Below are 26,205 nucleotides of genomic sequence, written 5' to 3'. Positions count from 1 at the left end.
CAGGGGTCCTGTTACATCTGTGTAAATCAAACACAGAATTCCACAAAAAGAACATCATACCTATGGTCAAGCATGGTGGTAGTAGTGTAATGCTGTGGGGGTGCTTTGCTGCTTCAGGGCCAAGGTGACTTGCAATAATTGAGAGAAACATTAATTCTGCTCTCTACCAGAAAATCCTAAAGGAGAACATCCAGTCATCAGTCCATGAGTTGAAGCTCAAGCGCAACTGGATTATGCAGCAAGAAAATGATCCAAAGCATATGTGTAAGTCCACCTCTGAATGGCTCAAAAGAAGCAAAATGAAAGTTTTGGAGTGGCCTGGTCGTGACTTGAACCCGATTGAGATGCTGTGGCAGGACCTTTAACAGGCAGTTCATGCTCGAAAACCCTCCAATGTGGCTGAACTACAGCAGTTCTGCAAAGAAGAGTGGGCCAAAATTCCACCACAGTGTTGTGAAAGACTGATCTCCAGTTATTGGAAGTGTTTGGTTGCAGTTGTTGCTGCTGAAGGTGGCACAACCAGTTATTAAGTTTAAGGGGCAGTTAGTTTTTCACATGGGTGATATAGGTGTTGGATAACTTTTTTGCTTCAATAAAAAATAATATTTATCTCTCTTTTAAGAGATAAAAGACAAGTCTAGCTTCTGTCAGAATCAAGAATAAATTCACTTTTAAACTGTAATATTTCGAAAACTCACTTCAAGTTCAAGAGGTAAAAGACCTGAGGACTGTCTAATGAACACCCTTTACTGTTTCAGAGTTACCGAAAGCATTTTATTCAGATTCCTCTACAGAAAGTCTAGCGTGAAAGCCATTAAAAGCAGACATCCTGTAGGAACAAATCACCAGGCAGCACTGACCTCTCCATTAGTCCTCATCACAGATGATAAGTTATTGCTCATTTGAGCAAGCATAATTAGATATATCTCACCACTAGTACAAATTTACTCTTGTCCTCATTCTCATTTTTGAAATATTACACTTGTAATGTGCTGTGAACATGGTCATACATGCTGGAAAATTTGAGGAGCACATGTTTGTCTGCAACAGTGGACTTATCTTCAAGCTCCCACAGAAGAACGTTGATGAGATGGGAGTTTTGATGATGATGAGCACCTTCTCGAACATGTTCTCATATGCCACACAAGCTTTTTTCAGCCTGCACGGACACAAGACATTTTCCCATTCATCAACAAGTATTAGGCTCTAGAAATGACCCTAACTGAAACTTTCAGATGACCTGAATGGATGACTTGAAATTCTGTCATCATTTACTCACCCTCGTGTACTTAGTTCTGCAGAACACAAAAGGAGGAATTTTATAGGATGTCCCATTCACTAATATCAGTACAATGGCAGTTGATAGTGATTAATTTTAAAGATAAAAAAAGGACCCAATATTTTATATATCATCACATTCTAAGTCTTTTGAAGACATATAAACAAGCTTGAAGACTTGGAATCTGATGCATGAGTCACTTTTCGCTTTTGTGTTCTACAGAAGATAGACTAGAGAGTCATACATGTTTGTTACAATGTGACAGCGTCAGAAATTAACAAGGGCTCGGGGCAAATATTCAAACAATAGTGACAAAAATGTGGCTGGATCTCAAATGGGGTGTGGGGGGGGGGGGATGGGGGGGTGCCTCTTATGAATCTTTTGAATTTTTCTGTAGCATCTGATGTCTTTCTCACTCAGGAAATATATGTTAATGAATTGATTAGTATAAGTATGTCTATATTTTTATTTGGTCAGAAGAAATATACCCTCATAGCGGTAAAAATGTCCCTGAAAATAAAATCCAAGGAGCAAATATTGCCCTCTAACAGAAAAGTTCATTTCTGACACTGCAATAGGAGGATGAGTATATGCCTGAATTTTCATTTTTTTGAGAACTGTTCCTTTAAAAGCTCCCTCTTTCTCTCACACAAAAATTATTTCTTCCTATATTTCTTTTGGAGCCCTCTTCATCTCCCCTCAATCTCCCACTCATTTCTAATTTCTGTCTCTTCCTCTAGCTCCCCCATTTAGATCTCTAAAACTGCTTGTGGTTAAGTGTCCTACAATGTGGGAGTGAGAGACACTACATGAGCAGTTCACTCTAATTAAATGATTGGATGATTTCAAATTCTCCATCACTGATCGGTCCATTAGACAAGCACTCAAGACTGATTAGTCAACTTATTTCAAATACAAATTTTGTTTTTATGTTGTTTTTTTTTTTTCTTTTTTCTTTTTTTTTTTTAGATCTCAGTTTTTAGGAAATATCTCAAGCAAAGAGTCAGGGAGGCTGGAGTAAATAAGGGGATGGTAGTCTGTTTGTCTGTGTGTTGTTTTGAGGCTTACCCATCTGCAGAGAAGTCCTTCTCTTTACAGAACTCCATGAGTTTGGGGGTCAGTCTGTAGACCTTGAGACACAGAGAACCCTGAGCTGTGTTTAAGGGATATACAGAGAACCAAAAACAAAACATTTATTACTTTTCTCATTTCATGTTCTAACCAGTTTCCAGCGACAAGCAATTTGTCTGTCCACACTGAATGTGAAACTGCCGTGTGATGTGTCACAGCAATTCAGAAGATATTTGATGACTAACATACAACCTTGTGGAGCTGGATTTTGAACCAGTGAGATCGCACTTTGGGCAAGACTACCCAGAGTGACACCACAAATATAGAAACCAAGCGATCATCAATATGTGCTGTTGCTCATCATGGCTGGTAAAAACAAAAACTGACTTACATGAATGAGATTTTTGTACCACTTCACAATAAGGTTCCATTTATTAGCATTAATAAATGCATTAGGCTCATGAACTAAAAATAATTAATATTTTTAAAGCATTTATTTATTTAGGTTATTTTTTTTATTATTTTTTATAAAAGTTAGTAGTTAATGAGTAATGGACTAACATTAACTAACCAAAATTACACATTTTTACAGCATTTATTAATCTTGGTTAATTTATGAAAATACAATTGTTTTTTGTTAGTTCATGTTAGTTTATAATCCATTAACTTATGTTAACATCTTTCAATTTAATTATTACTATACAAAAATGTGTATCAACTAAGATTAATAAATGCTGTATAAGTATTTTTCATTGTTCATTCATGTTAACTAATGTAATTAACTAATGTTAATGAATAGAACATTATTGTAAAGTGTTACAAAGATTTATCGTTCTACGCCTGGTTACGACATGGTGTAAAGGTAGTACCATTTACCATCTTCAAATCAAATCAAGTCAAACCATGCTATCAGTTTACTGTGTCCATGAGGAGGTCAATCCATCAATCAAAACTCCTCAATTTACCTCTCAGTGTATTTATCTGTCTCTTAGTTTCAGAAATTACAAATCAATAGGAAGACCAGAAAATAACAACAGTACAGAAAAAAACACCAATGTACTGTATGATAGGTAAAACTGAAGCTATGACGTTTGAAAAGATGAACTAAATGCACTAAATGCTAACATACAGTACTCAAGGAAAGTATTTTTCAGCTAGTCAGAGTGGATTAAAAGGATAGTTCACCCAAACATTTAATTTCTCTCATCATTTACTCACCCTCATGTCATCCCAGATGTGTTTGAATTTCTTTCTTCTGCAGAACACAAATGATGATTTTTAGAATAATTATTTAACTCTGGTGGTCCAAACAATGCAAGTGAATGGATGCCGAAATGTTGATGCTCCAAAAAGCACATAAAGGCATCATAAAAGTAATCCATACAGCACCAGTGTTTTAATCCATATTTTCAGAAGCTTCTCCCTGCCCAGGAGGGGGCAATATGTATGAAGAATGTGAATCACCAAAAACACAAGAATAAGAATGTGATAGTGAAAGCTAAAGTGGAGTTTGACTGAGCAGGGAGGAAAGTTTATAGTAAAAAAGGACTTAAATATTGAGTCCATATCTCCATGGGTTTCTCACCCACACCTATCATATCGCTTCTGAAGACACTGATTTAACCACTGATTTAACTACTTTTATGCTGACTTATGTGAATTTTGGAGCTACAAATCTTTGGCACCCATTCACTGGCATTGTATGGACCAAAAGAGCTGAGAAATTCTTCTTAAAATCTTAATTTGCATTCTGCAGAAGAAAGAAAGTCATACACATCTGGGATGGCATAATGGTGAGTAAATGATGAGAACATTTTCATTTTTGGGTGAATTATTCCATTAATCTTACTGTGAGTAGATTGATATTTTGCGTCAAAAGGTCTTCATTAGTGTTTTACCAAAGAATTTCAGGCATGGTTCTGTCCTTGTTCGCTTATGTTAAATACATTTAGATGTTGTGGATGGAAGATTCTCTGTCTTTCTCACTGCCTATGGGGACGTTTCAAGATGTAGGAGCGTTGATCTAAAGGCAACTCAAGGAGATCTCGAGATCTACTCAGACAAAGGCAAGATTCAGTTAGCCTTCTTCAACTACCACAAGAGTGGAACAAAAGTATTGTCCAGCTATTTTTAAAAGCAGATGAAAGGCTATCTCTGCGATCGGACTGAAACAGAAATTATAATACTGTATTTGAGATTTTGTGCAACATCCTCAACTATACTCTCAAAATTAGCCACAGTGCCTTTTGCAGCAAAAATGTACACAACCTGCAGTTAACACACACACACACAAAGCAACTTCACAGTTAACAGTCTGATTGACGAGCATAATAAAACTGAACAGAACAGAAAAATAAAAAAAAAATAAAATAAAAAAAAACAGTTAACTCAGAGAAAGAAAGAAAGAAAAAACAGAACTGGGCTACCAATATCAATAAATAAATCAAGAGTTGAGAAAGGATGAGGAACAGGTGGAAGGAAAAGATGTGGGTGTTTAGGTGAACAGAGACTAGCAAGTGAAGGTTAAGGTAGGCTTAATAAAAATGTGATGGGGAATCAGTACAGCCTGAACTTAGCTATTCTTGTTTCAGACAAAAATATTCATAATTTGTGCATAGAGGAGGAAAAAAGGACATGAAAACAACAAAGGTAAAATTGCTAATAGTGGTACAACAATATTTGACTCAAAGATAAAGGAATAGTTCACCCAAAAAATGACAATTCTTTCATTTAATCATGCTGTTCCAAACTTGTAAAATTTTGGTCTGTTCCACACATAAATCTATTGTATGGTTTAAGAAGACTTGAAATATAGCGCACATGTTGTATGTACTTTAATGGAGCTTTCATACTGTTTTCATCCATTTTGCTTGACAGCCCCTGGTCACTATGAAGTATTGTTGTTAAATACAACAGGTTTGGAAGGACATGAGGTTAAGTAATGACATAATTTTAATTTTGGGGTGATCTATACCTTTAAGACATACATTTCCTTTTTGTACTTTTTTTATCCAATCCCCTTGTCCTGAGAGCCAGAACAACATATGAAACTACATCCTTCAAGCCACAATTTGTGCACCCATCAGCCCTCTGAATGCTTTCATTGTTCATGTGGAGAGACTGCTTGGTGCAGGGTGGGGTTCTGGCAGCTGCTAGGTGTCTGATATATTTTTAGTGAGGAGGGACTGCCTTCCACCACAAGGAGGAGACTGACCAAACACTCTGATAGGGATACACATCTGGTGTGAGGGGAAGTCTGAGTAAAGTTACAGACAGCATGGACAAGAGAGAGAGAAAGAGATGAAAGGGGGTGTGAATGTAGGAGGGGTGTGAAGAACAGTTAAAGTTTTATGTTTATGTCTCTGTCCAATCTGTGCTGTAATCAAAGATCATTTACGGCACAACCATCCCTGTTAGGTGAGTGAGGGGGGTGTGTGGAGCCTGTGTACAACAACCAACAAGACAATTAGTGAGGTCAACTAGGTTATCTAGATTTTTTTCTTGCATATTTGAAGTTTTTATGTTGTAGCAGTGGTGCTGTGCTTTAGCTTTTAGAGGCAGCGCAAGATGAAACACAAAAAAGCAAGACAGCGCAACAAATAGAATAGAGTTGGGCATCGATACAGATTTTCTGATTTGATTTATTTCTGATTCAGAAGCACTCAATTCTATTCGGATTTGAAATGATTTGACTAGATTCTGACCCATTTAGGTATATTTCATTTACAATGTTAATTTTGCTTACATATGAAAGAAATTTTCAGCTAAGGCTGTAAATTATGCAGGGAACTTTCAAACTTGGTACATTAGGACAATATTAATTAAAAAAATTCACAACAGGGCCCAAGCTATGCAATTCAATTGCTATATATTTAACAGATATAATAATCAACACAACCAAAACAGCAGTAAACTTTGAAGCAAAAGATCAGTCTTGGGATTTAAGAATCGATATTGGGATCGTTCAAATTAAAATGCCGATTAATCAGAAAATCAGTCGCGTTCTTGCGTGAGGCCCTGAAAATACAGCGAGATGTAGTGTTAGGCTCAGGGAAGGCTGCCTAGTGCATGTTTACATTGGAAAACAATTGAAAAACAGCTTGGATGGACACAAAAACATGTTTAATGTGAACAGCCCCTTAAGACAGATTGCACGGTAAAAACCTCTCAAGAAGTCTTTTTAAACTGTCTTCAAATTCATCCCTTTGAAGCATGGCTGCTGCAGCCATAAAAATTCAGACAGACTCTGGCCATTGTGTCACATCTTGCACTGGTGTTTTGAGCACCCCACCATGAGCACTGAGACTGTGTCAATTTAAAAATAGTCAAAAAAATTTAAACACAACAATCTGTGTTCATTAAGTAAGTACAATTAGTCGACTAGTTGTTCAGGCAACTAGTCAATAAAAAAAAAATTAAAAAAAACCTTTGTGGGTTTAGGGACAAATTTATTGTTAACGCAGCTTCTCTGACAGTTTCTCCACCCTCTGCAGCCATCAACCCACAGACATCTGGGATGGGTCGCGCCTATGCTGGTGCATGAGGGGGTGTCCAGGCCCTCCTGAAGGTACACATCAGCTCTCCAATAGAAGGCTAAACAAACAGAGGGGAGGAAACCCTGTCTAGACGAGGCTGCTGCCGGGCCTGCTACACACACACAAGCCTCCTGTTTACACAAGGGGGGAACGCTGTCCACAGCCAAGAAAGAGAGGGGTAGAGAGAGGGAGAGGAATACAGGGGGAATATGAGAGAGAGAGAGAGAGAGAGAGAGAGGGAGAGAGAATGGAAAGTGGTAGAGAAATACAGTCCAGAAGGAAAGGAGTGTGTGTGTTAGGGGGTTAAAAACGTGCTCGTCTATGTGTGTATTTGTGTGAGCAAGCAAGTATAAAAGAAATAGAGACGAAGATATAAAAAAAAAAAAAAAAAAAAATACCAGAGAGGACAGCAAAGTTTTCCGGAAAACTCCATGGACGATGGTGAAAAATGCAGGAGGAAACGAGATGAAGGAAAGAAGGAAAGAATTAGGGATGCACCGATATGAAAAATGTTGGCCGATACCAGTTAAAAAATAAAATAAAAACCTATAGGCCGATACCGATATTTTGCCACTCACCTTATTTTGTCATCTGATCACTGTTTTACTTAGGAATTTTGCTTTAAAAATGTACAAAATCTTTTTTACTGTTCTAACGATAAATAATTTCTATTGAACACTGATTAGTTCTATTGGACACATGACAGGCCAAAATTTTAAAGAGAGCCAGCAATAAAAGATAAATATAAGATAAACACACAGTATATATTTTTTTAAGTTTTTCTTTCTTCTAAAACATTTTTGCACTTCTGTTTTTTGTAGTTAAAAACAACAGAACTCACATTTTAAACATATGTACTGTATGATAAAACATTACAAATTCATACTATTCATATGTTGGGCAATTCCATGGAAATGTCAACCACATCATGGAAAAATAAAAAGTTTTAACCAAAGAAAGAAAATTATAAATTCTGTATTATATTGGTATAATGGATAATGCCATCCAGACCTCTAGAGAGCTTGCTCACAAACCATGAGTGTATTTTGAATAGGGCTGCAACTAATAATTATTTTGATAATCGACTAATCTAGCGATTATTAGAACAATTATTTGACTATTCGGGCGATTATTGCAACTATTAATCATTAGCTTAATACAAGATACATTTACTTGAGAAGCAACATATAAGATATTTAGACATGCTTTAAGAGACCGTATCTTGAATAGAGAGTAAAGAGTAGTAAAGACAAAACATACTTATATTCAAGATCTATTCTCTAAAAGTATGTCTAAATATCTCATATGCTGCTTCTCAGGTGAATGCATCTTTTTTAAAAGATTTTTAGATATTTAAAAATATTTGTATTTTTAATATCATATTCAACATTCTAAGATAAAAAAAAAAATTCTTCTGCAGTATAGCTGCTAAAGTAAATATACGTTGTTTTAAAGGAGTTTCAGATATTTATTTTGGAAAACAAGCCACTGAAGTGTATAATGGGCAAGGAATACCCTCTCTCACCTTTCTGTTCACTTCAATCCATCTTTAACTCACAAAAAACTAGTACCCGACCAATATATTGGTCGGCCGGTATTAGCCTTACACCGATATATCGGTATCGGCGGATATTTTACCGATATGCGCAGATATGAAAACTTTTTTCAGAACATATAATGCAGAAAACAATTGGTATCGTTACGTAGTTTGTCCAGCAGAGCGCGCTCTGACTCCATTGTTTACAGAGCTGACTCTGAACTGACAGTGGCTCTGCAGACAGGGCGGAGTTGAGCGATCTCTTTTCAGTAAGTTGCTAACTAGTTTGTGAAATACATACTGGAAAGTTAATAAACAATGACCCCATCATTTTCCCTTTTCAATATTACTAACATAATGTTAGCCCTGTCCCTGACAACCACGTCACTCATGTCTGTTTGCTGTTAACCAGCTATAGTTGGTCAGTGCAGTAAGTAATGTAGTATATTGAAAGGTAAACATCAGAGCATCTTTTTGCAGCTCAGAAGACAACAGTGCGGTGGTGGATTGTGTCTGTTAAGTGTTAATTTCACGCTACATAGTTACCTAGTTGGTGAGACGCAATGCTGGTCCATCTTTTACTCTCCGTGACAAAGAGCTTATAGCTAACTAGCTAACCATGTAGCTACTTTCATTGCTTGCCAGCTGAGTGGAAGCTAATGTGTAAACATGTATTCACCAAACTGTTTCATTCAGGATTCACAGTTTGGTGCCCCCTTCAAGCAAACAATTCTAGTTGTTGCATTTATAAAATGTAATATTTAAAAGTCTGGTTTTCCACCGTTGAAAGTTTCCCCTGAACTTGTATAGCAGAATACAGTGTAACATCGCTGCCGCTGTTTATCTTGACTCGGCAGTATTAATATAGTCAGCATTTGACTGATACTAAACAGTACTGATGTTTATTTAGCTATTTATTTTATTTGAATTTATTCTTTATTTTAATGGTCAGCAACTGACTGATACTAAACTGTACTGATGTTTATTTAGCTATTTATTTTATTTGAATTTATTCTTTATTTTAATGGTCAGCAACTGACTGATACTAAACTGTACTTATGTTTATTTAGCTATTTATTTTATTTGTATTTTTCTTTATTTTAATGGTCACCATTTGACTGATACAAAACAGTACTGTTGTTTATTTAGCTATTTATTTTATTTGAATTTATACTTTATTTAAATGGTCAGCAACTGACTGATACTGAACATACAGTACTGATGTTTTTTAAGCTATTTATTGTATTTTTTTCTTTATTTTCTCAGTGTTCATTTCTAGAATTTGTTGACAATGTATAATAATAATGTAAAATATTCTTTGATAAAAAAAAAAAAATTAAAAAAAAGTGTTTAAGAAAGCAACCTTCTGAGTACCTTTGCATAGTCATATCGGTGCAAAATCGGTGAACAATCCACATAGAAAAGGTCTGTTTTCATTCCAGCTCAAAAATTAACTATATTGGCCATAATATTGGTAATCTGTGAATTTTCCCCCTCTAAAATCGGCATCGGTCTCAAAAATCCCATATCGGTCGGGCTCTACAAAAAACAAACTCTCTCTTATTAATAAAGCTGTGTATTGCCAGTTTTCTTCATGATAAGAAATGCACAGTGACACATATATTATGATTCAATAAATCGTGAGCCATCACGTTATAATCTAGCTGCATTAAGCGCATGTGCTCGAGGGATGAGTGTCCCCGCGACAGAGTGTGCATCAGCCAGGTGCAGTTTCAATCTCTCCTCCTTAGATCGGGACATTCGCACAACTCATAGAAGAGGCATTGACCACACTGAAAAATGTATGAGTTTGTAGTTATTTACATGACCTGCTTCCTTATTATTTGAACTTTTTCATTAAGCTCTAATGCATTAAATATAACTACATTAAAGATGTAATGCTGGGATGTTTCCTTTACAGAGGCTCGACACACAAGTTTTGCTTAAGCAGAGCTGCACTTCCGGCTCCGCTTATTTTGTACAATTCCCTCATACTTTGCGATCTACATCACCTGAAGCTGTTTGGAAAGTTTAGAGTGCATCTGGACTGTGAGCTGTGTAATTCTTCCTCTCCTCAGTCAGGCGCGAGCTGCAGTGCTGCTCTTGTGTGCCATCATTAGAGTTTAATGTGATCTCATGTTTCAGCCCTTATTTTGAAACATAACCGATTTCAATCTTAATTTAATCAACCATACAGCATTAATGGATATTATACCAATGTCTCAGAAGTCAAAGTCTGCTGGTTTCAAAGCATTTTGGATGATTTCCCTCAGCCTGTGGCCGATAGCTAAGTGCCGCTTTCACAACTGTCATGTCCGTATATGCCGGTTTTTCACATTAACAAGAAAGAATAAAAATTTTATATGAAATGTTCATAGGAGTGCCAACCTTTCAACATATTGTGGATGTTATTATATCTGGATTGTTCATTTAAATTCACAGAGTTTCACGATGTGTGTTACTAATTAACTATAATTAAACTTTCATGCTTATAACCGACATGCCGATGGTTTTAATTTGGTCAATAATTCTCTGATAAATATCCGCAGCCGATACATCCCTACAAAGAATGGTAGAGGTAAACTGTTTTTTCCATGTCATTAACATCACCAAACAGAATTGTTTTAGAAGAAGTTACATCTGCCACTGTTTGATCAAACAGTTAGTCTTGCTCAAAAACCAACACCATTGGTTGAGCTAATGTAGAGACAAATAAAGATCTGTATTTTTATTTTTTTACCTTTTTACCTCTTTTTATTTATAGAGACACTAGAGAGGAAACAGGTCATTATTGGGGAGAGAGAGCGGGAATAGGATCAGGCACTACATTGCCCAGATTCGAAACAGCATCTCCTACATAAGCACCAAGGCTCAGTGAACATATTAGTGTAGACCAGGGGTCTTCAACCATTTTCAGGCCAAGGACCAGTTGGTTGGTAGATGGAGCCGGGACCCCCGTTACATACTGTATAAAATGTGTTTTGTTTAATGCCTATAAAAGCATGTATGGTAGGCTACCATATTAGTGTATATACATATTTCATTATGTTTACATTGCAAAGCCATTGAAATAATAATTAAAAACTGCCCTGCTCAAAAGACCACACAGCCTGGTCATAGCTGGTCATGCTGGTTTTAGAGTAGTTTTTGAATACTTTTTTTTAGCTGGTCAGGCTGGTCATTCTGATCTTAGTTGGTCAGGCTGGTCTTAGCTGGTTTCCCAGCCTGACCAGCTAAAAAGTTTTCAAAACCTCTCTGAAATCAGCTAACTGACCAACCTGGCTAGGCTGGGCAGCCAGCTAAAACCAGCCAATCAGCTTAGGCTGGTTTTAGCTGGTCTTTTCAGCAGGGTGTATAACAGGGGTCTGCAACATTTTTGACATGAAGTGACATTTTCAATTTTCCATGTTAATCCCTGTTCCAAACCTCCTCCAAAAAGAAAGAAAAAGACAAACAGATAGTTAGACAGACAGGCAGACAGACAGAAAAACAGACAAACCCTGTCCATGCAGAATAAAACAACTTTTATAAGGTTACTAAAATGGAGTCTTCATCTCATTTGAGTGGTCGGTTTTATACATATATTTCAAAATTACTGTTCATTTCATTGAGTAAACATTTGTAATGAGGAAATCAATAACTGAGTGCACCTTTAATTATGTTGATTTTGGAGTCACCATCTTGTGTGTGTGGAACGTTAAGGTCATGTACGCCAGCTTGATAATCTCAGTGGTAAATTTACACCAGACAAGTGAGCTATTGTTCTGAAAACAAAAAGTAACTAATAATAAAATAAACTCTAGGCTGTCATCTGCTCAACCGCATAACGCGACCAACACAAGCAGACACATTTACTCACGCGAGCCTCCACTGCAGCGCCGCTGAACCTGATGTGCGTATGCTTTGAGCGGCTCATAATGAGCAGTGGTCGCATGAATGGTTTATCCACACTGCACGCTTCTGCTGACAAGCGCAGTTTAGTCACACATTAAGATTTGGCATGCAGGTGCAAGGGACTTGCCAATAACATGTAGATGGATTAAAATGCATACTCCTCTCTTTCACTATCGTTCGCATGTGAGTGAGTGATTATTACAAATGCCAATGGTGGATTAAAAAATAATTTGCGGATCCCCTCTTGAAGACCCTTGGTGTAGACATTGTCTTTTCTATATTTTATTAGCCCAAACAGAGGAAGGAGTATGGAAGGAAAAAGGAAAAGGGAAACCTACCATAAATGAGCACAACGGACTCCTCAGTGGCATGCTGGTAACTTAACTGAGAGTCCAGAAGGGCCCGGCTGACAAAAGAGTTGTAAAAAGTTGACTGGTACCAACCCACATGAAGATGATCAATGTTTACCTGATGCAGACTCATCATCTCCATCTGATATTGAACTACAAGAGAAGAGAGAAAGACAAGGAATCAGAATGGTAGAAAAAGGCTGATGATATGATATCTAAATTGCAGAAAAGTGCATTTTGCTTGATGATTATGGTCTCTCAATATGTGGAGCTCAGAGCAGCTCTTCGCTTGAAGAATAGGTCACAGTCACAGCAATCAAGAAGAAAATGCAAAGTGCCCAGAGGAAAAAACATTTTTATAAATTAAATCATGTCCTTAACGTTTCAGTAATTGTCAGTTAGAGAGCAGTTAATGGTAATTATTAAGGCCACCTGATCTTGAGTCTAGGGACAGATTTTCAACCAATTTGGGTGGCTTTTAGTGGTGAAGATCACTCTTTTTAATTGAAGCTGATATTTTGGCCATTAAGTAATTGTTCTGAACTTGAAAATCATTAACAAAAACAAATAACATTAATTTCTAGAATATAACCATATAAACCATAAAGAAAATAAAGAAAAAATGTACATGTCTTAATTGGAATTTTGGGCTTATTATTGTGCACAAAATCATAGACTTGATTTTAACCAGTGTCCGTCTAAACTTGTTTTACAATAATGTATTTTGAATAATTAGACATTTTTGAAAAATTACTTTGAACATAGTAACCATATGGAAGGATGTAACCATGAGCAAATAATTACAGATTTTTTTCTTTTTTCTTTTTTTATGTAATATTCGAGGGATTTTAGGATAAATTTGTTTAATAAAAACAACCAAAGAAAGAACCAGGTAATCTTATTTGAATCCACAAATTATTAGCTATCACTGTTCCCAATGTGCCTGTGCTTCTGTTTTAGTAGACTATAATAAGCTAGTCAGTAAAAACCTTTGACAACCCACTGACAAGTAACAACATGTTACCATTAAAATATTATTTGAGAGACCTAGTCAACCATGATGGGGGTTTTAACATTTAAATGAAGTGGCTTCTTAGTCCAGCCTGATCGCACAGTGAAATCGGTAAGAGTAGACCGAATTTTCTTTCGTCAAAATCAGTATATGTTGACCGAAAAAAAGGACCGGGGTCAATGTCCTTTTCTGCATATCGCGAAGCCATTTTGCAGCCCTCTTCAGCCAGTCACGGCACGTTCAGCATAATGCGCCAGCCCATATCAGCTTATCGCCGCCCTTTCGGCCCCATTTCGCGGCCAGCCCACCGGGAAAAGTCCCAGTTCTCCCTATGGCCAGTCTGCCATGGGATGGGATGGATGATAAAGGCAACAGGCTGAGACGACACTGTGGAGTAGCTGTGGAGTAGCAGGGGCAGGTTCAAAGTAAAGCCATGAAAAGATGGGGCTTGTTCAAAAGCTGTGACAATTGGATATGAGAAGTATGTAGTATGTAGTTACATTGTGTGAAAATACAGTACTGTGCAAAAGTCTTAGGCACATAAGATGTTTAACAAAAACATTTGTCTTAAGATGGTTATTTATATCTTTAGCTGTAGTGTGTAGCTGTAGGTAATATACATTTTAGACTCCCAAACATTCCTTCTGCAAATAGAATAGAATAGAATAGAATAGAATAGAAGAACATGTAGCCCTGCAACAGATGGCATGGCCCCACAGAGCCCCCCACTGAATATTGAGTCAGTCTGGGATTACATGAAGAGACAGAAGCAATTGAGACAGCCTAAATAGATAGAAGAACTGTGGCAAATTCTCCAAGAAGAGTGGAACATCCTATCTGCCAACAACCAAGAAAAACTGTGTCCAGGTGTCCCTAGGAGAATTGGTACTGTTTTGAAGGCAAAGGTGGTCACACCAAATATTGATTTAGCTTTTTTTTATGTTTACTGGACTTTGGATGATGTTAACTGAAAAATGAAAACTAATTATGGCATTATTTTTGAAGAAATCCTCACTATGCAACATTTTTCACAAGTGCCTAAAACTTCTGCACAGTACTGTATATGTGCATGTGTAAGGCCAGAAATAAACTTCAAGCAAGTATGCAAACACAGTAGGGATGGGCACGAGTAACAACAGCATGTAATAAGTTCATGAACACAGACATATTTACTCCTCAGCTTTGCTGGACAATTTCCACTCTTGTGTGCCAAGCTACAACCTCAATGTCCTGAAATTACCCCCTCTGACAATTCAAAGGCCCTTTACTTTTATCCCAATTGCAAAGGAAGATAGCAGGATTATTTTGAAAGGAAACAAGTCAAGTCAAATTTTATTAAAAGAACCAGAGACTCTTAGCTCTCATAAAATACATTAAATAAGAAGTGGTCTTCTCTCACGAGAAAACATCTGTGAGATATGCAGACTAGCAGCGGGATGGAATTCTTCAAGGCATCAGTAACTCAAACACACACACAAAAAAGGAATATAAAAGTAAACTAATCAAATGGTAAATCCTCTGGAAGTAACACTTCTAGTTTGACTCTAAGAGGAAATTTGTGTTTTAAGATTTGGAGGGGACAAAAACAGTGTCTCTTTTAGAGTGGATACAAAACGGGCATCAAAAGCAGCGGGAAATGCGCACATTCCAGTACATGGTACAGTTTTTAACCACAAGCCAGATTTCGCAAGGACAAATGAGTTGCATGAGGATAAAAAAAAAAAAAACTGAAAAGAAGTAAAAAGGAAAAAGACAAAAAGCACAAACCCAAAGCCCCTAAAACATTTGAAACAACAACACAAAAAACAAGATAATGAGAGTCTTGCTGATGGCATCCTGTAATTAAATGGATTTTCATAGGGAAAAAACACCACGGTAAAAAAAACATAAAAACAAGGCCAAACCCACCAGATTTTTGCATGGAAGAATTTTTTATTTTTTTATTTTATTTTTTGCACGTTCTGAGACCTTGCACTAACTTTTTGACTTCTTCTGTGTACACTTCAAATGTTGTGGTTTAGAAACATAAAAATGAAGGCCAAAAATGGCTAATTTGCTCAAGAAGCCTTGGCGCCTTGATTTCAAAATGCTAATGTAAAAGAAGTACCAAAAAAGAAATTTCAACTGATCATAGTAAGATTAAACAGCACAACATTATCATCTTCCTGTCACCTCGAGGTCAAAGTAGCAAGGCAGAATGTATTTATTGTGACGTTTGTGTAAATGTAATTAGTAGTGCTTGCTAAAGCAAGCATTACTATTATGATTGCACATATTTGCGGTTACGGATTTTAACAAACCCCTAATCCTATATATGAAACTATGGCATGTCACTTGTCCAGTATAGTTTGTGCTAAGGACACAAATGATACCTCAAATCATGCAGCTTTTTGTGGAAAAGTATGTTATTATTCCAAGTAAAAGAACTTGCAGTTTTCACTTGCCGAACCATAAAATCCCATATTTGATTGAAGAAGGGGTCGGAGACAAATCTAAGGACCAGAATATCATAGAGACTTAAGGGCTGGCTCTTTTCACTTTGGCAAGTAAGCAACCACCTAGAAACCACCACTAGTGCACAGCAACCCATCTACAACTGTAGTCATCTAAAAGTAATTGTAACACAACCCCAATCTAAATTTAGGCCTTATACATAAGTAATGCCTCAACAGATGCGAATGAAGAAAGTGACCAGACCCAGCATAAGTCAGCTTACAGCTTGCAGATCAGTGAGTGTTACTTATGTCTCAATACTCCAGTGCCATGAAGAGGAACTCAAAGGACAGGGGTGTATCTTTTAAAACCAGGTCTGTATTTTGCTAATCAGCTCAATTTGTCCCTGCCTGAGACACTGGGACCCCTACTTATGGAAAGGGCTCAGGTCTGTGAGCACATACACTGTCTGGGATAGACACATATAGGTTACATAGAAGAGATTTCATTTTAGCTACTGATGAATAGACAGGTCGCAAGCAACTCATTACATCAAAATTTGTAGGTCACGATTCTTTTCTTCTAAATAAAACTGAAAATTCTTAATGATAATTAGTGATAATTGTTTAATGATAGTCAAACAAATGAATAAGAATAATAATTAATGCCCAAAAAAATGAATATTAAGTATTTAATAGTTATAATTTTTATTAAAATTATCTTTAATTATTATACATATTTTTATTATTCAATCATTATTATTATTTTTTAATTATTATTTAAAAAATATGTTAAAGTATTCTCCTATACCATCTCAATATGCAGAAATTACACACTTCACCTTAAAAGATTTGCTGAATAATATGGTTTATGATGTGGAAAATGAACCTGGCCCCCATGGCACTACTGTCTCTTTTCGCATTAAACTCACATTAACTTTTTGACTGTGGACTATTCAAATGCTGTGGTTTATAAACAAAAACAAGGACACCCAAAACAGCAAATTTACACAAGAAAACTTGGCTCATCGATTTCAATATGCTAACGTAAATGTTGTACCAAAATAGAAATTCCAAATCATAGACAAGTAAGATTAAATAGTACAAAATCATTATCATAATTAGTGATACATTTTCAATGGCAGTCAGCAAATGCAATAAAAATAAAAAAATGTAAAAAATCCCAAACAACTGAAGTAAATATTAATTTTTTATTATAACTATTTTAAAATTATTTTTTATTATTTCTTTTTTTAATCAATTCATTTTAATGTAAAAAAAAAAAAAACTATTCTCCTATCCCAGCTTAATATGTAAAAATTAACAAAAATTTACCTTTAACATTTTGAAAAAAATAATTATAAATAAAACGTATAATTGAATGAATAAAATGGATATAAATGCGTAAAATGAACCTGGCCACAATGGCATTATATTGTCTCCTTTTTAATAGATGTGTTTTTTCTTATTGCATCCTGGATAAAATCCTGCATCGAGGCAGGATTACAGGTGACTAGTGCTATCTGCGGTCAAGACGATGTGTTTTCTTCACTGACTGAAACCTGGGTAGCGGCTCTTGATTCCACATCTAAGCACCTGGAGTGCTAATGAGAGGCCCTATCTCACTCTGGCTCTGTTAATGCACCTGCATGGTGTCCATCTCCTGGTCCTTTTTTCATTATTATTATTTCTTCTTTCTCCTCTGAAACAAGTGTCACTGACTTGTTCGATTAATTCGGCCAGTGACAGCTTGTCAGGTCCCTGCGACTGGATACCTGAAAAAAAATAAATAAATTAAGATCTTCCTTCTCACCAAAAATCTCTGACAGCTGCACATTCAAGATCTCAGCACACTTAAAGGAATAGTTCACCCAAGAATGAAAATTCCAACATCTTTTAACTCACCCTCATGTTGACAACAACAACAACAACAATAAAACAACAATGGTAGGACTGTCAATTGAGCAGAGAAACTAAATTTGAATTTTTTACCTTAAATATTTATAAAATTAGAAAAATATTCGAATTTCAAAGTCAGCTGATTTTTAAACTGACGTTGTTTCCTTAGTCCACAAGAGGGCACAATAAATACATAAACCATTCAGCACCATTATATTATTGCAAAGAACATTCCTGGCGGTTAAAAAAGAGCATTATATTTTCAACTAATGAGCATAAAATAAATAAATAAAAAGTTTTAGTCTGTCCATATTCTCAAATGTTAAGTCAAAAGTAAAATGGGGGGGGGGGTGCTTCAATAGGCAGTCCACATGGTGTTACACTTGCACTGATGTCACAGTATACTACCCAGACACAAGCTATAACAGCGAAATACCACATTGTTTTTTATTCATTACAGTTGTATGTAGGGTAGCAATATTCCCAGATAGCAGAGGTATTCGGCTGAACTCGGTGGTGAAGCGGCTCAGAATATGAGCACAGGCCAGGGGCTGTTCAAACAGACAGAACACAACAGAATGGAACCGAACGCAAGGATCTTGAGACACACATTTCCAGGTTGAACATCTTTTCTGACAAAGTGTTTAAAAAACTCATTTCTTAATCTGAGAATCACTTTTAAGATAGCAAGACACAACGGCCAACTACCTTCACCTACTGTAAGGGGCTGTTCACACTGAACGCATTACTTTTGCAGCCATCCATTTGTTTTTCTTTGTAAACGTGCGCTAGATGAACATTTTTGTTTCATTTTGTTTTGGTTTATTTTGCGTCTCGTGCAGTAGCACTGTTTTTAAATGTGGTGTCTAATTAAAATTAACTTTAAAAAGCATCTTGAGACACTTGCTTTCTGTTAAACTGTATTTGTTGCACTGTGTCTAGCCTTTTTAGCACAAGAATGCGATTGATCTGAACTCTTCTCAGTTCTTGGCACACATCCAAAATTCGAATGCACAGTTTTAGCATTCGGATGTGCATTTATTTTTTTTTTTTTTTTTTTCTTTTTTTAATTCAACGAATATTCTAATTTTAATTTGACAGCCCTGAACCATGGTGTGTCATTTCTTTTATTCTCATGTTCAAACACTGATAATTTAATTTAGGCTGTGGCTTCAAGGAGGTGGCCACCATTAAAAACACCAGAAAACTGTTTCTGCAATTGGTGTGGACACCCTTGTGTTATTATGAGAGATAAAAGCTGTTCAATAATGAAGATCATTTCATAAGTTATAGATTAGGCCCATATACTCCATGTTCCTGTGGCACTACATTACCGCAAGGATGTCACAAGCCATTGTGCTAACTCTTGAGACTGAACAAGCAGGAGTTATTCTTTTGACATGATGCTATGTCTATGGCCTTCAGCTGATAAAACCTTAGTTCAGACTTCATCAGGAAAGGACTAGGCTAACACTGAAGATTACTTTAGCTCAAGGACCTTGGTTTCTGCTTTTTCTTATTACCTGAATCCAATTTCACAGCATATGCCTAGCGTTGACTGTCAATCCAAAGATGTTCTTTCAAATATTGATCATTCGACCATCTTATACCACAGAAATAGTAGATAAACTCAGCAAAAAAAGAAACATCCCTTTTTCAGGGCACTGTATTTTAAAGATAATTTTTTAAAACTCCAAATAACTTTACAGATCTTTATTGTAAAGGGTTTAAACAATGTTTTCCATGCTTGTTCAATAAACCATAAACAATTAATGAACATGCACCTGTGGAACGGTCATTAAGACACTAACAGCTAACGGACGGTAGGCAATTAAGGTCACAAAAAATTAGGACACTAAAGGGACCTTTCTACTGACTCTGAAAAACATCAAAAGAAAGATGCCCAGGGTCCCTGCTCATCTGCGTGAACGTGCCTTAGGCATGCTGCATGGAGGCATGAGGACTGCAGATGTGGCCAGGGCAATAAATTGCAATGTCCGTACTGTGAGACGCCTAAGACAGCTCTACAGGGAGACAGGAAGGACAGCTGATCATCCTCGCAGTGGCAGACCACATGTAACAACACCTGCACAGGATCGGTAAATCCGAATATCACACCTGTGGGACAGGTACAGGATGGCAACAACAACTCCCCGAGTTACACCAGGAATGCACAATCCCTCCATCAGTGCTCAGACTGTCCACAATAGGCTGAGAGAGGCTGGACTGAGGGCTTGTAGGACTGTTGTAAGGCAGGTCCTTACCAGACATCACCGGCAACAACGTCACCTATGGGCACAAACCCACCTTCACTGGACCAGACAGGACTGGCAAAAAGTGCTCTTCACTGATGAGTCATGGTTTTGTCTCACCAGGGGTGATGGTCGGACTCATGTTTATCGTCTAAGGAATGATCGTTGCACTGAGGCCTGTACTCTGGAGCGGGATCGATTTGGAGGTGGGGCGGTGTGTCACAGCATCATCGGACTGAGCTTGTTGTCATTACAGGCAATCTCAACGCTGTGCGTTACAGGGAAGACATCCCCCTCCCTCATGTGGTACCCTTCCTGCAGGCTCATCCTGGCATGACAATGCCACCAGCCATACTGCTTGTTCTGTGTATGATTTCCTGCAAGACAGGAATGTCAGTGTTCTGCCATGGCCAGCAAAGAGCCCGGATCTCAGTCCCATTAAGCACGTCTGGGACCTGTTGGATCGGAGGGTGAGGGCTAGGGCCATTCCCCTCAGAAATGTCCAGGATCATGCAAGTGCCTTGGTGGAAGAGTGGGGTAACATCTCACAGCAAGAACTGGCAAATCTGGTGCAGTCCATGAGGAGGAGATGCACTGCAGTACTTAATGCAGCTGGTAGCCAAACCAGATACTGACTGTTACTTTTGATTTTGACCCCCCCTTTGTTCTGTTAGTCACATGTCTGTGAAACTTGTTCAGTTTATGTCTTAGTTGTTGAATCTGTTTATGTTCATACAAATATTTACACGTTAAGTTTGCTGAAAATAAAAGCAGTTGAAAGTGAGAGGACATTTCTTTTTTTCTGAGTTTATGTCAAAGCTGAAGTCGTACTTGTATGATGCACCCCTTCAGGGATGTAGAGGATTAAAGGTGAAGTGTGTAATATTTTCGATGAAGAAATACTTCTACATATCCCAGTTTAATATGCAAAAACATCTAAAAGAAACCAATTGAAAGGTTGAATTCCTTGAAAAATGTGAACACTGTGACTCGGTGGTGGTCAGAAAATACGCACTTCACCTTTGAATACACTATTCATGCTTTACACAAGCACACAGCCATTGCCGAGAAGCAGCATGCATGAACACTGCTTAGCTAAAGAGTTATGGCACCATCTAGTGTAAGCACTTTTTTTTTTTTTTTTTTTTTTTTTTTTTTTTGGGGGGTGCTTATGGAATCTAAACACCCACTTTCAAATCTGTCTGATTTGAAGGCAATCATAAATGCACACATATAAATGCAGAAACAAACAAGGAATCAGGCTAGCAAATAAATCAAACAGCTTTGTAACTGGTTTCTATACATCACGTTAAATTAAAATTCTGCAATGAAAGTGAATGGTGACTGATGCTGTCATTCAGCCCAACATCTCCCTTTTGTGTTCCACTGTAAAAAAGAAAGTATTATAGGTTTGGAAAACATAAGGGTGAGTAAATGATGGCAGTTTTAATTTTAGGGTGAACTGTCCCTTTAAGGCAAACATTGACCATTTGTGTAAGTCTTAAGCTTGACACAGACCATACGTGCCCCTCAACAAAAGACACATAGTGTCAGTATGTCCCCAACGCTTAGCAGTAACATGTTCTAAGGCCTTTCTCTCTGCTAGGCAGGCTGAACTAAGCTGTTGTAACCCCTTCAACTAACCGACCACCTCAGTGATTGCTATGGCCCTTTGGGTGGGAGGTGTGTTTCTCTCTCTTCCTCTCTCACTCTTTCTCTCCCCCCTTACTCCATGGTCCCTGCCTCTTAATTACAGCAAAGAAATCATCTACCTCACATCACAAGTCCCTGACGATCTGTCAATCATATTTCCGCTGAGCAACAGGGCGTTTCTCCTACCCTGAGGAGCTGGAGACAAAAAGAGAGCTAAAGCAGATCTACTCCTCCCTGGTGGTATCTGTCAGCTTGGATAGAAGAGGTACGTGCATGCTTGTGCATTCAAACTCCCCCCTCTGTGTCTCCAGCTCTGTGTGTAGCTCACGCCACTACTGCAGTTCGATCTTGTCATATTCATTTTATTGATTCAATATCGTACCCTTCATAAATCAGAGGGTGTGTGTTCACTCTGTGATGGTAAGAAGGCAGATGCATCTGCTGAAATAAAATAATAGTACTGTTAAAGTTGTTATGTGGTGCTAAGCAGCTATGTCACAATGTTCAAGGTCACTATATATCAAACATGCCTGCATCACATGTCAATGCATAGGAGGGCAGGGATATATAGCAACAAAGAAAAAAAAGCATATTTAAAATGTTCAGCCTTTTGATATTTGATATATCACAAATATTTATGTATTAGCTCTGGCATGTCAGGGTGATTTGTTTTTTTCAATCAGAGGAACCATCATTTCAACCAAACAGCCATTGTTGCCAATTAGATTGTTTAATGTATAAAGAACAAAAATAATTTAATTGATTTAAAAAAAAAAAAAAATCAAGGCATGTTTTTCATTAAATTAACACAAAGAATGAGAGTGAATTATTTTTTATTATTATTTTAATAATAATTAAAATTTGTATTTCATATATAATAATACACACAAATAAACAGCAATATGTACTGTACCTGCATTTATTTTTACTAAAACATTTTAATATATGAAACACAGCAGTCATGCAGACATCTGTGAACATTTTTGAGTGATGATGCAAATTAATCCTTGAATCAGTTTTAAATCGATTCATTGAAACAGACGGTTTGAACTGATTCACGGAAATTAATTGAACTTTGAATAGAAATGCCATTAAACTTAACGCACTCATACACACAAGTTGCGAGACAAGGATTGCGACTCCCAGGACTAAACTAATAACGCTCTTAAGTAGGGTTGGGAACCAAGAATCGGTTCTTATTCAGAACGTTTTTTTTAATTGTTCTTACGGTTCCATTAACATTTGTGAAACGTACGTACATTCTTATGTATATGCAGAACACTGTACTAAAATACTCTGACAGCGTTTACTGGGCTACCATTCAATGACGCTGCAACGATTTCCATTTATATTCTTAAGGAAACTTAATGGATGTAGAAATAAAAAAGCTCATTAACACGATATTTAAAATGTTGCTTAATTTTACGTATCCAGTAAAATCATTGCAAATATAGCATAGTATTCAATATATTGCCCAGCTTAACTATATATTATATATTACAGGCAAAAAGTGGGTAGCTTAGGTTTTTTCTATAAGAGATTAATGAAAACTGGTCTGCATGAGGACAAAATAAGTACGAAAATGCGAAAGCCACTATGTTGGGGGACCACAAAAGAGCAAATGGGAAGACAAGAGATCCGGACGATAAGGAAGACATATGAAGGATGTCTGATTCCCTGATGTTAAAGAGATAACCTGGTGCTGATATCTTGCCAAGAATGACCAAAGCGAGCCTCAGCAAAAAGCTCATATCCATCACTTAGTAGATGCTTTCTGTCAGACACTGAGAAAGATACCCTATTTTATGGAACAAGGGATCCCTCAAAAATAAAACAGTGAATCACACACCATGCAGTGTTCCAATGCAAGAGAGAGGCCTATGGTGAGGAAGGCAGGGAGGGGCCCCTGTGGCGGTAAGCCTGTTTTTTGAGAATGTTGTGCCCTTCCGTCAGCCCACTTAAGTTGAGCAGAGCCAATATGACAAGACCCACAAAGTCGGCAAGGAGCCCTGGAGAGCACAAAATAGGGTTGTGAAGAAAGAAGGGTGCGCCAGAAAAAGGGTATGTTATAGTCAAGAATGACTAGAAAGTTTACAACACCAGCAGACTTCTCATAATATGCAATAAGCAATTAAAGTCTTGGATATATAAACTGTTAGAAAGCTTGGATGGTACAAAAAACTCTAGGATTCTAAAGAACTGGTTGTGGGTAGGATTATGTAGGGTTAACAAAAGATGATGTCATGTTAATGTGTTTTGTTCTTGTTTTCATGTCTTTTATTTTCAAGTTTAGTTCCTGTTCCTGTCATGTCATGTGATTTCCTGTTCCCTCGTGTGATCTTGTCATGTGTTTCGCCTGTTCATGTGTCTTGTTTTCATTGGTTCATTGTTTGATTACTTTGTTATTAGTCTTGTCTTATCATTGGTTAAAATTCATTTAGTCTTGTTATCTTGTTTATAGTTTAGTCTAGTGATTAGTTGTCTTGTTTACCTGTTACCCATGTCCTTGTATTTAAGCCCTCATGTTTGCCATTGTCTAGTGTCAGGTATTGTGTAAGTAACTTTGTTGTATCTTTTCAAGTCAAGTCTATAGTCAAGTCTATAGTCAAGTCATGTTTTATGTCAAGTCATGTCAAGTCTAGTCAAGTCATTCATGTTTATGTTTTGTTTTGTTCACGTTTGTAGTCAGGGTTTTTGGATCTCACGTTTGGAAATAAACCGCACTTGGGTTCATCACTTCACCATCGTCTCTTCGTCTGCCTGTTTCCAGCATCGTTACAGAATACCTGACTGCCCATAATGAACCCAGTAGTTCAGCTCCTTCATCTACGCCAGGGGAGTCGTCCCCTGGAGGATTATGTGGAGGAATTCTTCGCTCTGGCCTGCAGGGTGGATTTTAATGAGGTGGCCCTCAAGGACAGTTTCCGTTTTGGGCTGAATGAGCCAATTTCCTCTGATGCCTGACGGCTGGTGTGCCTACAGCCTTGCTCGGTATATCGACCTTGCCCTACTGATGGGTGGTGCTCCAATCACCATAGGGGAGATGGCCAATGAGCCAACGCCCATGCCTGCCACGGCCAACGAGCCAACACCCACACCTGCCACTGCCAATGAGCCAACGGCCACACCCATCATGGCCAACGAATCAACGCCCACGCCTGCCACGGCCAGCGAGCTGGAAGCCTCGTCCGTCCCAGAGCCAGCGTTGCCAGCCTCGTCCGTCCCAGAGCCAGCGTTGCCAGCCTCGTCCGTCCCAGAGCCAGCATTTCCAACTTCGGCCTCCCGGAAGAGGAGTAGGAGAAAGGTTTCTGCCAACCTCTCAGCCCATGTTCATGACCACAGAGGTCGTCTCCGAGTCTCTGCCCATATACATGACCACGGAGGTCGTTTCTGAGTCTCTGTACATGTACACGACCACAGAGGTCATTTCCGAGTCTCTGCCCCTGTACATGACCACGGAGGTCGTTTCCAAGTCTCCGTCCATGTACACGACCACGAAGGTCATTCCCGAGTCTCTGTCTATGCCCACGACCCCAGAGGTTGTTCCCGAGTCTCAGTCCATGCCCAAGACCACAGAGGTCACTCCCAAGACTCTGCTCATGTTCACGACCACTGAGGTCTTTTCCCAGTCATTCAGGACTCTTAGTCTCGAGCCTACCACGTCTCTGCCTTCTACGGCTTCGCTCCTCGAGCCTACTATGGCGCCACCTGCCATGGCTTCATCCCAGGAGCCTCCCATGTCTCCGCCTTCCATGACATTGCTCCACGTCACAGCCACCAAGCCCGAGTTCCACGTCACAGCCGCCAAGCCCGAGTTCCAGGCCACGTCACGGCCGCCAAGCCCGAGTTCCAGGCCATGTCACGGCCGCCAAGCCCGAGTTCCAGGCCATGTCACAGCCGCCACGCCAGAGTCAGCTCCAGGCCATGTCACAGCCGCCACGCCAGAGTCAGCTCCAGGCCATGTCACAGCCGCCACGCCAGAGTCAGCTCCAGGCCATGTCACAGCCGCCACGCCAGAGTCAGCTCCAGGCCATGTCACAGCCGCCACGCCAGAGTCAGCTCCAGGCCATGTCACCGCCACGCCAGAGTCAGCTCCAGGCCATGTCACCGCCACGCCAGAGTCAGCTCCATGCCATGTCACAAGCCAAGCTTCAGTCTGCTCCATGCCATGTCACAAGCAAGCCTCTGCTCCACAGTCCAGGCCTGCCTCTGCTCCACAGTCCAGGTCCGCCTTGGTCCTCATCCCCATCGACTCTCTCAGGGCCCCACTTTCCATTGGCTTTGCCCTGTT

The 26,205-nt window shown here is 38.4% G+C and overlaps 1 pseudogene; it reads right to left on the bottom strand.

The window, feature by feature from the left end:
• The window catches only part of LOC127421650 (eukaryotic translation initiation factor 3 subunit H-B-like), a 49,037-nt pseudogene extending 28,634 nt beyond the window's left edge, over positions 1–20,403 (bottom strand).
• Between the last annotated feature and the right edge of the window lie 5,802 nt (positions 20,404–26,205).

The sequence above is a fragment of the Myxocyprinus asiaticus genome, chromosome 30 (genome assembly GCF_019703515.2).
Source record: "Myxocyprinus asiaticus isolate MX2 ecotype Aquarium Trade chromosome 30, UBuf_Myxa_2, whole genome shotgun sequence".
Classification (NCBI taxonomy): Eukaryota; Metazoa; Chordata; class Actinopteri; order Cypriniformes; family Catostomidae; genus Myxocyprinus; species Myxocyprinus asiaticus.
The sequence above is the reverse complement of the archived record's forward strand: the minus strand, read 5'-3'. Positions and strand labels throughout refer to the sequence as shown.